Source organism: Nyctereutes procyonoides, unplaced genomic scaffold (assembly GCF_905146905.1).
Source record: "Nyctereutes procyonoides isolate TBG_1078 unplaced genomic scaffold, NYPRO_anot_genome, whole genome shotgun sequence".
NCBI classification, from domain to species: domain Eukaryota; kingdom Metazoa; phylum Chordata; class Mammalia; order Carnivora; family Canidae; genus Nyctereutes; species Nyctereutes procyonoides.
The window spans coordinates 18663023-18678270 of NW_026575159.1; the positions used below are offsets into that span (position 1 = coordinate 18663023).

Consider the following 15248-nt stretch of genomic DNA (forward strand, 5'->3'; position numbering starts at 1 on the left):
TAAAAGCAATTCAGACTCTTCAGAGTATTTCATCATCCAGGCAGCTCAAGGTGGGGGTGATAGGATCTGAGAAGCTTTGGCAACTTTCGTGTCTCAGTCCCTGAGGAGTGCCAAGAGCCACCTTACCCGACTCATCTATTGCCCTACGGTTTCAGGGATCTCTCTTCGTATATATGCCTAAAGCACCTTTGCCTTCACCATTAAAGGATCTTGAAAGTGTGCTTACAAACTCCAAATACTCATTGAAACCTTTGGACTCCAGGGGTGAGCCCTCCCCATTGGCCGTTTGGCCACATTGCCCAACTGGGTGAACTTGCTGGAGGCAAGCTGTTGAGTGCAAGCACTCATAAATAATTCCAAGGCACGGGAGGCAGCGAATTCTGCAGACAGCCCAGGATTGGTTTTGGCAACATGCACTTGGTCTGGGGCAGGCTCACTGTAACTCTCTCTCTCCACCAGAGGAGATAAAAAACGAAAAATGCAAATAGGAGATCCAGCAGGGACGTGAACACCGCTCAGTGAGAAAGGGAACCGAACACCCAGGTGCTCATGGGCGTGGGGCCAGATTTGGGGATTATTCCCTGATAAAGACGTGGAGTTCCGGAGGTGGGGTTCTCTTGGCACTTAGCTGATAGTCTTCTATGGTGATTGCTTGTGATCAGGTCTTATGTTGCAACGCGATCATAAGGTCTTAGCACCCCGGGATCGGAGCGTCAGCTTCTTTCCTGTGTAGGGAGTGTTTGATCAGTGCAGAAAAGGAAAGCAGGCGAGGCTACATTTATAGGATGCGATGTCATGTTCAAAACCCTTTACAGTGAGTCATCCCCTTCTGGTGGCTGAGCTCACTTTCAGGCATGTGCACCCCTCACCTCCCTTCTCTGCTGCCCATTTTTGTGTATAGCAGCGTCGGGACTTGGTGAGCTGGCTTGTATCGGGGTGGGGGCAGGTTTACACAGAGCAGAGCGTGATCACGAGGATTTTCTGCAGCCTCGGGATATTCAGACAATGTGTCCTACGGTGGACATTTAAGAGGAGCCTCCCTTGTGTTATAGATCCCAAGGACACCTCGAAGCTGGTGGGGCCAAGGCGGGCTGTGGGCAAGAAGGGAGGGGATGGTCCAGGCAAGAGGAATCGTACAAGCTAAAGTACGATGCAGGGTTTGCACACGCTTTCATTTGCTCAGTCGTTCTCTTGTTTACTCACTCATTCACCTCCAAAATGACTTCATGAGCCCCACTCCGTGCCAGGCACTGTTTCAGCCTCGGGGAGCAGAGCGGGGAACAAATCCGGCTTCGGCAGCTGTGAGGAGCCAGATCACGACCAGATATTAGGAGCAAGAAAAGCATCGGCTAGGGAAGACCAGAGTGTCATGGGAGTGGGGGACAGGCAGGGGGGCGGCAGGAGGGTCAGCGAGGGCTGAACCCAAAGGATAAGGAGGGGGTGGTCACAAGAAAAGAGAGCCAGGCGTTGGTGAGACACTCAGTCAAGTCCTGTGTGGCCAGAGTATAAGAAGTCAGGGTGCGGAGGTGAGCAGAGCACAGAACGAGTCAATGAGACAGGGCTGGGGAGGTGAGGAGCAGACCCAGAACCTTCTGAGCCAGGAGAGGCATTTTGGACCTCATCTAATGCCATCTCAGCAAGGGATGGTATTGACTTGCTTGAGGGCGCTGGAAGCCTAACGGTGTGGCAGCCTGGCAAATTATACAGGAGGGGAACCCGAAGATTTCCCATTTCCCGTGAGGTTGTTCCCAGCTTGGCCCTTTGCAATGCACTCTGTGCTGGGCTGGGCTGCCTGTGGGGGCTTTGGCTCTCCCTGGGGGGTGGCCTGCTCCCCGCAGTGGGGAGGGGCACCCACCTATTGCAGCCTTTTCCCCCATTGCCCTCTCCAAGTGGTCGATGTGCCCCATTCACCCCGGGTCCCCCAGTTACCCCATCACTTTACCCCAAAGAGCCTGCGGCTCCTCCTCCCCTCTGACTAAATTCCCCTTCTAGCCTCAAAAAAAGTCCTTATATGGCATTAAACCCTAGGGTGCCTGTGAGTCTGCTTTTCTCCCTCCTTGCTGGGCAGCCTGTGTGTCCCTGACCCCAGGGGTCTTCAGTAGAGAGAGGGTGGTAACAGGGCCTCCTAGGTGGGGCGGCCCTGAGGGTTTACAAAGCTGTCACTGGGAAAGCGCCTTGCCCTGGCCTGGCTCACGGAGGGTTCTGGATATGCTGCCGGTTGGTATCATCATGGTAGACCAGGCCCTTCTGGATCATCCCCACTCCACGTCAGCATCGTTTCTCTCCCTTCCTCCCAAGTGCCTCACCTCCCCGGCCACAGTGGACTCCCCCCCCCCCCACCCTGCCTCCAGAACACTGATTTCTTTCTTGCTCATGCTGTTCCCTCAGCCGGCAATGTCCTTCCTTCTCTAAGTACCCTGAGGCCTAGCTCCTGTCTTGTTCCCTCAGAAGGACCTTCCTGGGCATGCTCCTGCCAGTCCTATTCTAAGGCAGATTGAAGTCTTCTGTTGAGTCTCCCCAGCTCTTGGGGGCATTGCTTTACTACAGCACACATTGGTAGGGATTTCTGTGGTTGTTTGGAGGGTCTGTCTCCCCTCATAGGTGGGTTTCCTTGGGTGGGGACATGTGTCATTCACCTGCCTTTCCCAGAGCCCAAGCTCAGAGCCAGCTGGGTGAATGAATGAATGGGCCCAGTGCACTTACCTACTTCACGAGCAGGACTGTGTCTAACTGATCGTTGCTCCCCGCCCCCCGCCGCCCCAATGCCTGGCATCCAGTGATTCACTCATTCTCCTTGCCCACTAAGCAGTCGGGCAGGTGTGGGTAGATGTGGGAAGCAGAGACAGGTGTGGAGGGCCGAGAGGAAGGGCAGTTCGGGCGATAGGATCGGGGACCGAGAGATGGTTCCAAACTTCTTTGAGGAGGACCTGGGGCTGAGGAGCTGGAGTGGGAAGGGAGGCTCGGCCTCTTTCCCCTGGGCTGGACCCTTGCCTAGCCCTGTGGGAGGGATGACACCCCACCCAAGCCAAAGGGGAGTATTCACATGTCAGAATGACTCGCAGAATATTTCTCGGTCTTATCTGTTAATAATAAAAATGAAATTATATTAAAAAATATAACCATGTGTGGGTTGCAGAACGAGTTAATGATTCCTCATGTAGTTAGATGCGTACCCCTTTAATTGAGGCAGGTAATGACCGTGGTAATAATACCCTGGATCTGTTAATGGGTTCTTTCTTCCGAGAGGCTCAAAGCACTTTCTCTTCCTATCTCATCTCTCTCCCCAACTTCCCAGGGAAGTGTGTCTTATTATCCCCATCGCTTAGGTGTCTGTGTGCTGTGACTCACTCTGTGGCTCTGAAGCTCACCTCCTTGTCCCCCGGCCTGGGCGGGGCCCCCATGCCTCTCTCCTCCCTGGTTCTGGGCCTGGAGCACCCCATTTCCTGGACAACCAAGAAGGCCGGGCTCGCTGTGCGGGGCCAAGGGGGATGCTGAGGCACCAAAGGGAGCAGAGAGATGGGAACTGGGGAAGAGGGAGGAGGAGCTGAGGGATTTCTGGTAGAGAAAATGGGAGATTCAGAGAAGGCAGCGTGCTGACTCCCAGCATCCTGAGGGCAAGGACCGTGTCCTATGTATCTTTCTTTCTTCTGGATCAGATGTAGAACTTGGCACATGGTGTGATAGATACCAGTACCTATGGTATCATTCAAAACCTAGCTCAATCGTCACCTCTTCCGAGAAGCTTTCCTCGGTTTCCCCCCCTCCCCGTGTCCTCATCACACACCGCTGGGCTCTCATAGCCCTTGGAACCTCTGTTTATCCTTCTCAGGCAGCTTTGTGGGTAAGTTAACTGCTTATGTATCAGCCACCCCCACTCAGGTGTGAGCTCCTAGACCAGGCACGGGTCTGACTCATCCTCTTTCCCTGGGCTCTGGTAGCGCAGGGCTCTCACACAGTAGGACTGCACATAAAGGGTGCAGGCAAGTGTGGGCTTTGAGATCAGAAAGACCGGATTCAAACCCTGGTTCTGCTTCGCACCAACTGGGTGTCTCGGGAAGCCCCTTGACCTCTTGAAGCTTTCCCTTCCTTTCAGAAAGTGGAGTTGAGAAAGCCCACTTTGCTGAGTTGTGGCAAAATTAGCCACAGTGACACGGCTTGGCACCTAGTAGGTGCTCATTATTCATTTCCTATGATTAATTTTAGATTTGGTGGTTCCCAGCCCTGGCTCTACATCGGAACCACCCTTCTCAGGAAGAGACATGCTTGGAAGCCCCCTGGGAAATTCTTAGCCTGTGGGTCTGGGGTGGGGCCAAGGCAACCGCCTTTCAAAAAAGCTTCTTTGGTTCTTCTGCTGTCCAGGGTCTTAATGTTTGTCAAGTGGAACATATGATTCAAGGTAAATAGTATAGGAGTCGTTGACTTCTCTGATGTTCAGGGTCCAGAGAAGGGATAGTAAGAGGCAAAAATGGGGCCACAGGTCGGTTGCCTGTGGAGGCAGGTAGGGTGGAGGGGCGAAGGTCACCCTGACTTTACTTCACACTAGCTCTGTGACCCCAGTAAGCTGTTCATCTTCTCTGAACTTTATCTTTAAGCTGTTCATCTTCTCTGCTGCTTTTGGGGGGGTAGAGCCCCAAGGGCTGATTTCTTCAGCTAGTATTATTCTCCTTGGCTTTATATCTGTGGACAGGATCTGGTGGACAAGAGAACACTGTAGGTGCCATGACCATCAGTCAGTGGGGTCATGAGGTATTGTGTGGTCTTTGCTAAACTTTGCCAAGTGTGTGAATTAGAGGTGGAAATAAAAGTTCATAACCACTTATAGCTGGCTAGCAGTGGAGAGACCCCTAAGGGACTTTTGTGCAGCCTGGGCAGCGGGACCGGAGGGGGAGGGGCAGCTGAACCTTCTCTCTGAATGGGGGCCTGGTACATTCTAGCCCTGGGAGGCGATGACCCTGTAGAGGACAGGGGTCAACGCTGCGGAGAGAGCCCACGCTCTCAGCCCTCGAGACATGAGCCAACAATGAGAAAGTCTATCTCTGGGGCTTATAATCCTGAGAAAGAATTTGATGTAAGGGCAAAAGACATTTGTCCCAGGGATGATGGATGAAGTGCCGGCAATGGAAGTCCGGAAAGACCTACCCCTGATGGTTCAAGGCAGGAGTCAAGGGGCACTGGGGATGCTGAGTCTGGGCGTGAGGCTCATGGGAGGCTGCAGGATTACGTGATGAAGTGGCAGCTGAAGATGGGCAATGGGGTTTGGACAGAGTGCCAGGCATTTTCTAGGTGCTGATTTCTCCAGGTTTTTTTTTTTAATTTATCCAATTTTCATACAATCCTGAGAGGCATTACTGCGTCCATATTCAGCACTCCTGATAACCAGCTCTGTTTTACAGATAACACAGAGGCTCAAGCAACTTGGTGGTGTCAGAATTTGAAGCCACATCTGTCCAACTCTGATATCTGTTCGTTTTTCCCCGCCACACCTTACTATGGGGATGGTAGCCCCCACAGCATTTGGGTTTATGTAGATACTCTAAATAAACTTGGGAAACATCTGGGGAACCATTCCAGAGAGTATCTAAATCAACCCATCCTGGGAACAGGCCACTCTCAGGGCTGAGAAGGTGGCGAGGTATTTGGTGAAAGCCATCACCGTGCTGGCTTCCTGTCATTATGGGTGAGAGGTGGGGTTGGTCTTCACGATCCGGGTGGGGACTGAAAGTATCTCCCTGCAGGCAAGACCTGGGGGAAGGCCCAGGGCACCGATTGCTGAGCAGGACCCTGGACAGGTTTGAAGTCTTAAAAAGGCACACATTTCCAGACTGGGTATCACCCAGGAGACCCCAAGGACAGGGGTGCACAAAGTTGACCTTGATCTGGGCCCAGAAAATAAGAAAGTCTGTGTCTTTTCTGTGAAAGGTGAATGAATCACTTTTCCGAGAAGCCAACCCATCCTTGGTCCACTGCGCCCCTCACGCAGGTTCAGAGTGGTAGCCCTACGCGGGCAGAGTGGAGCTGGGAAGATGGGGAGGTGCCAGTGCTATCAGGCCTATCCTCCGTCTTCCCTTTCTCCACTGAGAGCAAGGAGGTCAGAGGATGGGACTGGGAATGGACCCCTTGTGGTGGCTGAAATTCCCACCCCTGAAGTCTCCTGCTGTCGTGCGTGGCTGGGGGGTGGGGAACTAGGCTGAAAGTGCAAAAGACGGGGAGGGGGGGTGCATAAAAGCCACAGAAGCCCTGGCACAACTGAAGGGCAGAGAAAAGCCTCTGTCCCCCAATCCCGTCTTCCCTGCCTATTGTCAACAGGCTGCAAAGTCAGAAACCTCATTTTGAATCCTTGCTCTCCCCTTACATTCCCTCCTCTGCTGCCCTCAGATCTCATAAATTACACAGCAACCTCGAGCAAGTCATTCTGACTTCCCTGAGTCTTAGCTTTCTCGTCTGTGTAATGGGAAAACACTGCCTGCTTTGCAGAGTTGAGAAAATTAAGCAGAAGGAGTGGCTTGGGTGTAAATCATAATCTGGGCCTCAGGCCTGACTCTCTGGGCAATCCTTACTCTCTCCAACGCTCAATCTGCAAATCCATAAAATACAGCCCTGCTGGGAGTTGTTGTAAGGATCAAACGGGACAACGCTCCTGGCATATACAAGGTGCCCAGGAAAAGTATTTGTTGCCTTCTCCTTCCATGCTCATTCTTTCATAATTTTGCCAAGAAGCGATATTTGGGTCTGAAGATGTCAAATTATTCCAGGAGTTGATCTTTTCTGGGTCCCTCATTCATAAAGTGAGATAAGAATAGGGCATGTCTCATAGAGCTGTTGTAGGGCCGAGGTGATGAAAGTACCATGCTAGAACAGCTCCGTCTACACAGGAAGTAGCCTATAAAGGTCAACTTCGTGGCTGGCTCTAGATCATTCTTCCTGCTAGTGTTGGAACCCTGGCTGGTGCCTTAGTCTCAGTGGTCAGGTAGGGCTGAGCTGACTCAACCGGAAGTGACAGGTTCGGGCAGTGACAGCCCAGCCTGGTTGAGTGGGAGCAGCTGGGCTCCTCAGTGAGCCCCAGGAACAACTCGGCTATTATTTTGTAATAGAGATTGCCTTTGGCCTTGACAAGTCCTAGAGATGGTGGAAAAGAGGGATGGCCATGACCATTGGAGGCTTCTACATTTTCTCATGGCTAAGGAAGCAGATGAGGGCAATGGCAGGGCGGGCTGTGATCTTTTTACTGGATGCTGACCTGGTAGGAGGCCACACAACTGATGGCAGTTGGAGGGGGCACCCTTCCATGTATGGGGCAGTGAGTACTGGCCAGGGTCCCAGAACCTGTTTCTGACCAAGTTAGACAAGATGTGTTTCTTTCTCAGGAGCTTGGAGTAGGTAGGCTGGGTGGTTTTTTAGGCTTTCAGCCCATGTTTCTAGACTCTAAGTCCAGTGCTCTTTCCATGGTATTGTATGTCCAGTATCACAGACCCTGACCCTGAGAGCTCAGCCATGGATTTGTGGCAGATGGCCAGCTGGATGCTCAGGGAGCAGAGAAGAAGAACAGAGATTCAGAGAAAGTTTGTGGAGGAGGTAACATTTGAGCCAGGCTTTTTAGGGGGAGATGAGAGAAAGCAGTGGCCTTACTTCCTCATCTCCCACTCATTTCTCCAGCTCTACCCATTGCAATCTGGCTTCTCCCATAACATGGAACTGCTCTCACCGAGGTCATCAGTGACCTTCTTGTGGCAAATCCAGTGGATGTCTTATAGCCCTTCTCCTAACTAATGTGGGGGTCACATTAGACACTGAGCTCACTTCTCCTTTGGCTTGTGGTTCTCCTCCTACCTCCCTTGCTGTCGCTTCCCAGTTTCTCTTGTGATCTCATCTTCCTTTGCAACCTATCTGCCATCCATCCAAACTATCTATCCATCATCCATCCATCCATCCATCCATCCATCCATCCATCCATCCACCCATCCAGCCATCCATCCATCTACTCCCCCACTCGTCCCTCCACCCACTCACCCATCCATCTAACTCATCCATTCATCTACCCATCCACTTATTATCTATCTATCTATCTATCTATCTATCTATCTATCTATCTATCATCTATCTATCGCCCCTCCATCCAATCCATCCATCTCCCATCCAATCTATCCATGTATCCATCATCTATCTATCTATCTATCTATCTATCTATCTATCACCTATCTAATTAAGGAGAGTATAATGAAGGCACTCTTTAAAAAGTATGGAAGAATTAAGAGAATGTACCAGGAAATGGTGCAGCACTCTAGCATGAATAATATTAGGGAGCCATTACCCACTCTAGGCCCAATGGGAAGGCCAAGTGGTTATCAGAACCCAGAGAGTGTAGCTACAGGAGGGGCACAGCCAACCAGGGGCATAAATACCCCTGACTCTCCTCCTGCCCTCTGATGCAGTTCACACGGGCCAGCTTCCCATGCTCTTTATCCTCTGATGTCAGCCTGCTATGCTGCATGAGCCCCTTCCCCCTTTCTCTGTGTCCTCACTCTGAGGGTTCCTCTGCTCCACTGGCTGATGCCCCTAAATTGCTGTCGCCTGACCACCTGGTCACCCAATGTCTACCTCCTGGACATCTCTAGGTATCCTTCTGGCATCACAGATTCAGCATGACTGCAGAGGACCTCATCACCTTCTCCTAAACTGTTTACCTTCTCATATTTTCTTCCTGCATGGATGGCATCTCCACTCACCTCACCATCCAAGTCAGGGCCTGGGATTCATTTCTGACTCCTGCCCTTCCTTTCCTCTCTACACCCTTCTCCAAGTTCTGCCAAATCCATACCCAGGCGTTTGGCATGCACAGTTGCTTTTCATCCACCCCTGCCATTCCCCTTGCTTTGATCCTTCTCATCTCTCCCTGGATTATGACAACTGCTTCTGAATTAACCTCCTTGCTCTGCCTTATATCCTTGTGACAGGGGCTGATAGCCACATCTCAAGGTCCATTCTCTCTCCCTTCTTAGCTATAGGGTGCCTACTTTTAGTTAGATACATGGCCAATGAGCTAAAAGACAACATTTGCCAGCCTCTCGTGCAGCTAGGGATGACTCTGTGCCTAAGCTCTGGCCAAGAAGATACAAGTGAAGTGTCATGTGGACGTGCTAGACAGTTTCCTTAAAATGCAGAGCATGCATTCCTCTTTCTCCTGGCTCTATTCTGCTTCCTGGAACTTGGTTCTGATGGTTGGTGCTCTAGCAGCTACCTTGGGCCATTTGGAGAATGGCCTTTGGAGAATGCCCTTCAGGAAGTATACCAGCCATAAGCCACTATTTCTGGACGTCTTTAATGCAAGGATGAATTAAAAATCTAACTTGATTCAGCTACTATTAATTTTTTCTGTTAATTGCAACAGAAGGTAATTATCACGGATGCATCTTATACCCAAGGGGATAGTTGCAGATGTTTCTGTGCCCCCCACACCTTCCTTAGACCACCTGACCTCAGCACAGCAGTGAGGAGGGTTTCATGCACACTGTAACTGTCCTATTTCACACATGCCGGGCTTGTTCAAAACCACAGCCAGTGGAAAGCCAGTCAGTGTCTGTGCTTGGAAGAGCAATGGGTGGAGAGAGAATGATTGTCTCCTGAGGCAGTCTTTAAATGGCAGGGAATGGGGATGCCTAGCTGGCTCAGGGGTTGAGTGTCTACTTTTAGCTCAGGGTATGATCCTGGGGTCCTGGGATTGAGTCTGCTTCTACCTCTGTCCAAGTCTCTGCCTTTCTCTCTGTGTCTCTCATGAATAAATATATAAAATCTTTTAAAAAATAAATGGTGGGAACTGAAAGTTGGAGACAATGTCAAGGTCATTAATGGTTTCTCAGAGGGTCCCCAATGGGACTGAGTTCTGCTGTTCACAGGAGCAACCAGTTCAGTAACCCCACCCCTTCTAGTCTTACCCCCATCCCCAACTCACTCTCCTCATTCTGTCACTGCTGCTTCCTGGGGTCACCTCACAAACCACTGCCAGTCACTTTCGTGTCTCAGGCTCTGATGTGGGGGAACCAACAGGGTTTGCTCTAAAATGTAGCTCTGTTTGTGCCCTTCCCCTCCCAAAGTCCATCTCTGGAGCCCATTAGCTCCTGAATAATAGTACAATTCCTTGTCCTGCCCCACAAGGCCCCACCAGCTCTGGCTACTTCCTCCCCCAAAGCCCTATCCCTTGCCTCTTGGCCTCTATATGCCCTTTGCTCCAGCCATGCCAGGCTACATTTTACGCTCTGGTGCCTACTCACAGACTGGAACATTCCTCACCTTACCCTATTGCGAAGGCTCAGGTGCCCTTCATCACTGTGCTCACATGTCCCATCTTCTGGAAAGCCCTCCCTGACCTCCCATGTTCAGCTGGAGCTGCTCCATGTCCAGGGTCTCATTCTTTCTTTACACCACTCTCTAAGCGGCTCATTAGTTGCCCCCTCTCCCTCTCAACTTTGTGCTTGCTTCTAGAGCAGAGACTACATCCTATCTAGTTTTGTATCCCAGGCCTAGTGCTGAGCTGGAACAGAGTCAAAACGTGGCAGCATGAGCCGCTGGGACAGGACCAGAATAAGCAAGGCCCAGCGACGGGCACATGCGTGGTGCATTCCTGGACTAAGTGCTCTGCCCTGAGGCCTGTTTCCCCAGCATCCCACTTCGCCAAGATTTGGTCTCTTGTCCTTTCAGCCTCTGGTTCTACAACCTCCCCTTCTGCTCAGAGCCTTAGCCACACTCAGTGTCTGCCCAATGCCATGGGCTCTTCAGCCACCCTGACCCTACTCATGATTCTCCCTTTACTTGGATTTCTACAGCTTCCCCTATGCCCCAGGAATTTCTCCCTAACCTTCAAGGCTTTTATCAAGTTCACCTGTAACCGTAAGCCTTTCCTGCCAGGAACTGTGCTTTACACATCGCAGGTTCTTGAGAACGCTTGTCGTTGTTGTGTTGGGTGTGTTGGGTAGAGTGGAGAGCACGTATATATGAATTTAACAAATACTTACGTAGGACTTAATATATGCAGGCACTACTCTGTGTGCTGTAGACATATGAGTGAATTTAATATACAAAATTCTATAAGGAAAGTCTTGCTATCACACCACCACCAACCCCCAGAGAGGCTATTTAACTTTTGTGCAATTGCACAGCTAGAAGAGGCTAGAGAAAGTATTTGAACCCAAGCAGTTGGGGGAGGACCAACTTTCTTTTGCAGGCATGTGAAACTGTGGAGGGCTTTGGGTTGTCCCAGTGTAGAAGCACTGAGGGTTGCTCTGAAGAGGCCTGGACTAGATAGATGTGAGCTGCCCTGGCCTGGCCTCTGTAGGCTTAAAGTGGATATAGGACAAGGGGTGCAGGTGCTGCTCCACAGGCCCCCAGGGCAATGGCGGTGGCTCTCAGGTCCTGGGAGGCATGTGGGGTGGCAAGAGGGCCCTTTAAGTGGAAACTCTCTGAACTGGAAGGAGAAAAATCAAATGCTTGATATTTCAATCAAATACCCCTTCTGGGAGCTCTGAGGTCAAGCTGAGTGACCAGGGCATCTTGTGCACCCCTCACAGGTGACTGGGATCAACTTTAGAAACTGGCCTTCACTGAGCAGGACCAGGGAGGAGAGTGACTGGCAGGAAATCTGCTCCTGTCTCCCATCAGCCTACCTTCTGCTCTGCAGGTGAGAGGGGTTTTCAAAATAGCAAAAATGGTGTTTATAAATGGGTGTGGGGGTCACAGGAAGACTCGTGGACCAGTAGTCGGAAGCTTTGACGTAATTTGCTGGATGATTTTAGTGGCAAGCTATTTTCCCTCTATAAGGTTCAGTGTTCCCATTTGTGAAATGCAAAGTTTGGGCTGGAAGCCCATGAAGGGCTCTCCCAGACTGATCTTAAATGATTCTAGCTGCATGTAGGTTACCTTGGGAAGTGGGAAGGAGGGAAATTGAGGTCTGTTATGGCCTGAATTGTGTCCCCCACCCCACCCCCCAATCCAGATGTTGAAGTCTTAACTTCAGAATGTGACTGTTTTTGGAGATAGGGCCTTTAAAGAGGTCATTCAAGTAAAATGAAGTCATCAGGATGGGTCCCAATCCAACTTGACTAATGTCCTTATATGAAGAGTAGTCTAGGACACAGACACATACAGAAGGAAAACCATGGAGACACCAGGAGAAGATGGCCATCTAAAGCCAAGGAGGGAGGCCTTAGAGGAAACCCTCCTGCTAACACCTTGATCTTGGACTTCTAACCTCTAGAAGTGTGAGAAAAGAAATTTCTGTTGCTTATGCCACCCAGTCTGTGATCCTTTGTTGTGACAGTCCTGGTAAACTGATACAGGGTGACACCATTGGTGGATGCAATGACCATGTCTCCCAGCCATGGTATCTGGGCTCCTCTGGGGTTAGGCTAACCCCAATATGCAAGAAGTGCAGGCAGGACAAGGGGAGGGATTCAGAGTAGGCCACCTTGGACAGCGTGTATTAAGCCTGCTGTGTTGTCAGGATTAAATGAGTAAGCCCTAGCTCTGCCCTCAGGGAGTTTCTAGTCCCACGGGGGAGACAAACACACAGTGCAGTGCTTGTTCAATGGGAGGCTTGCAATGATGAGACATACATGCTACTCAGATGTAGGAAGCCCAGGATGACTTCACAGAGAGGATACCTTGAAGGGTCAGTTGCAGTACTCGCCAATCAGGAGTGGAGGGAAGAGCATCTTAGAGAGGTCAGAATATACAAGGGTGCAGAGGCACACATGATCCCATGAAGAGGGGGAGACATCATGCTGGCAAGCAGGGCTGGACTTCCTCCTGATTGTGCTGGGGAGCCTGTGAAGGGTTAGGAGGAGGCTGACCATGCATTTCAGCATGAGGGGTCTGGAACCAGACCCCCTGGGTCTCAGCAGTGCCACTTCCCAGCTGGTCAACCCTGAGCAGGATGAATGACATTCATCCTCTTGGAACCTCTGTCCTCACCTACAAAATGATGATAATAGCACATACCTTATGGGTTCGCCACAAAGATTAAGTAGGTGCTCACCTACTGCAGGCTTTCAACAGTGCCTGGCATGTTGATGGCTCCTAAGATGCTCTGGCTGTCAGCTCAGCCTTGGTTTTCACACCTGCTCTGCCACATTGGGGCTGAAATGATGATTTCATCAACCCTTTCCATTTGGTGAAGTGGAGAATGAGGTCAGTGTAGGAAATCAGTCGTCACAAAGTGGAACCAGGAACTGAGAGGTACAGAGGCTTCTGGAAATGCAAGGAGAACTTGATAGGACGCATTTCTGTATGGTTCTAGGAGTCTTGGGCCCCAATGGGGCATCCTCTGAGGCCTTATAGGTTTGTGACGCACGTGGGGGAAGGAACTGAAAAGGGGACCTGAAAGATGTGTTTTCTCAGAAACAGGCAAAGGGGGCAATGGAGTTGAGGTGGGGCCTGGGGGCAGAGTTGCTGCCCATCGGGACCGAGAGGTGCCCAGAAGTTATCTGGTCTGCGGAGGCTAAAATGCCAGCCACTGGATTAGCCCTGGCTTGAAGACCCGCTGTGTTTAACTTTATGGTGTTTGAAAGTTTGAAATAGTTATCTTTTTAAAAAAATATATAATTTAAAAATAATTTAAGTTGTTGGTTTTTTTTTTTTAAACAAAAATTCCAGATGTCTAGCTTCTGTTGAAAATCAGAATACCTGGTAAAAGTAAGTCCATGTTCCCATATGGCACTGTCAGCAGCAACTGAATGGTAGACACTTTGACATTAGGCTCCCTTGGCTCATTTTTATTTTATCTTCGCCCCATTCCTTTAGGCATTTGCTGGGAAGATCGCCAGGTCTGGGCTAGTAGTATCATTTTACAGATGAGGAAACTGAGACCCAGGGTGGGGTTAGGAGCCATCCAATTTTACACAAATCAGTGATCGGGTTCAGAAAGGACCCCAGGTCTCAGCACACTCAGCCACTTTCCACACTCTGGATTTTCTCCTTTGCCTCAGTACTCTGGGGAAAGTGTTGGGGAGCAAGGGGACACGGTCTACGTTTATCTTTAATCAACAATAATCTTCATAATAGTAGTAGCTATCTACTAATGGCCTTCAGAATATCAGGGGCTTCATACGCATTTAATCCTCATAACAAACCTGGAAAATAAATATTGTTCTCCATGTTTTTCAGATAAGGAAGCTGAGGCTCAGAAAGCTACAAAAAGCTTGCTTCGGGTCACCAGGCCACTGTGTGGTGGAGCTGGCACTTGACGCTAAACACACCTTCATCGCAGACCTATTATCGAGTGCTAGGTTAGGCTCCGGAAGATGCAAATCTTGGAAAGCTCTGGAAGCCACAGTCTGAATGGTTTACCAGTGGGCAATTTGGACAACTGAGGGCATGTCACAGGAGGTTTTCAGTTGCTGGGTGTCCCATAAGGCAGGGGTGACCTTATCCCCGTCTCCCTGGGTCTGTCCAACTCTGTCCTTTCAGGAGGTCCTCATCCTGGGGAGGAGGGGCCTGGAAAGGAATGAGGGCACCTGGCTGGGGCTTCTGTTTGTGAATATAGAAATCCTGCTTGTCTTCAAGAGTCCCAACGTCCCTATGCTGGGTTAACGGTCCCAGCTGAGGGCTCCCCAGCACTGTGAGCTGACCTTGAACATGGCAGTTGTCTCTTGATGTGAAGGTTTCCTTTAGTCTGTTTGTCTCCCTCTTTACACTTGATCTTAGACAAGAGGCCAAGAAGGGATTGTCTCCCTCTTTAGATGGTCTTCTCCCTCTGGCCAAGGGCCCCATCCTATTTATGTCTATATCCCCACCGCATAGCATGGGGGCACAACTCTGTGCCTCTAGAATGAGTGAATGAATGAATGAATGAATGAACAATGAGGGAACTGTTTCTTCTTTTCAGGCTTAGTCTTGAGGATTTCTTTTTAAATAATTTTTTTTAAAGATTTTATTTATTTATTCATGATAGAGAAAGAGAGAGGCAGAGACACAGGCAGAGAGGGAACAGCAGGCTCCATGCAGGGAGCCCGACGTGGGACTCGATCCCGGGACTCCAGGATCATACCCTGGGCTGAAGGTGGTGCTAAACTGCTGAGCCACCCGGGCTGCCCAGTCTTGGGGATTTGTATCTTGTCTCTACACTTACTAAGTGACTTGGATAAACTATCTAACCTCTCTGGACCTCAGTCTCTACATTCCTAGAATGAACATGATAATCATGCTTAGCTCATTGTTCTTTGTTAGTATTAATTTATTACCCATCAAGTACTTAGCACAAT

At 50.2% G+C, this 15248-nt stretch overlaps 1 long non-coding RNA gene across 1 annotated transcript; it reads left to right on the forward strand.

The window, feature by feature from the left end:
• Positions 1-416: 416 nt before the first annotated feature.
• LOC129502540 (uncharacterized) lies at positions 417-14766 on the forward strand. Its single transcript, XR_008662982.1, has 3 exons — positions 417-543; positions 11559-11668; positions 14152-14766. It is a non-coding gene; the product is annotated as an uncharacterized LOC129502540 (long non-coding RNA).
• Positions 14767-15248: the final 482 nt, after the last annotated feature.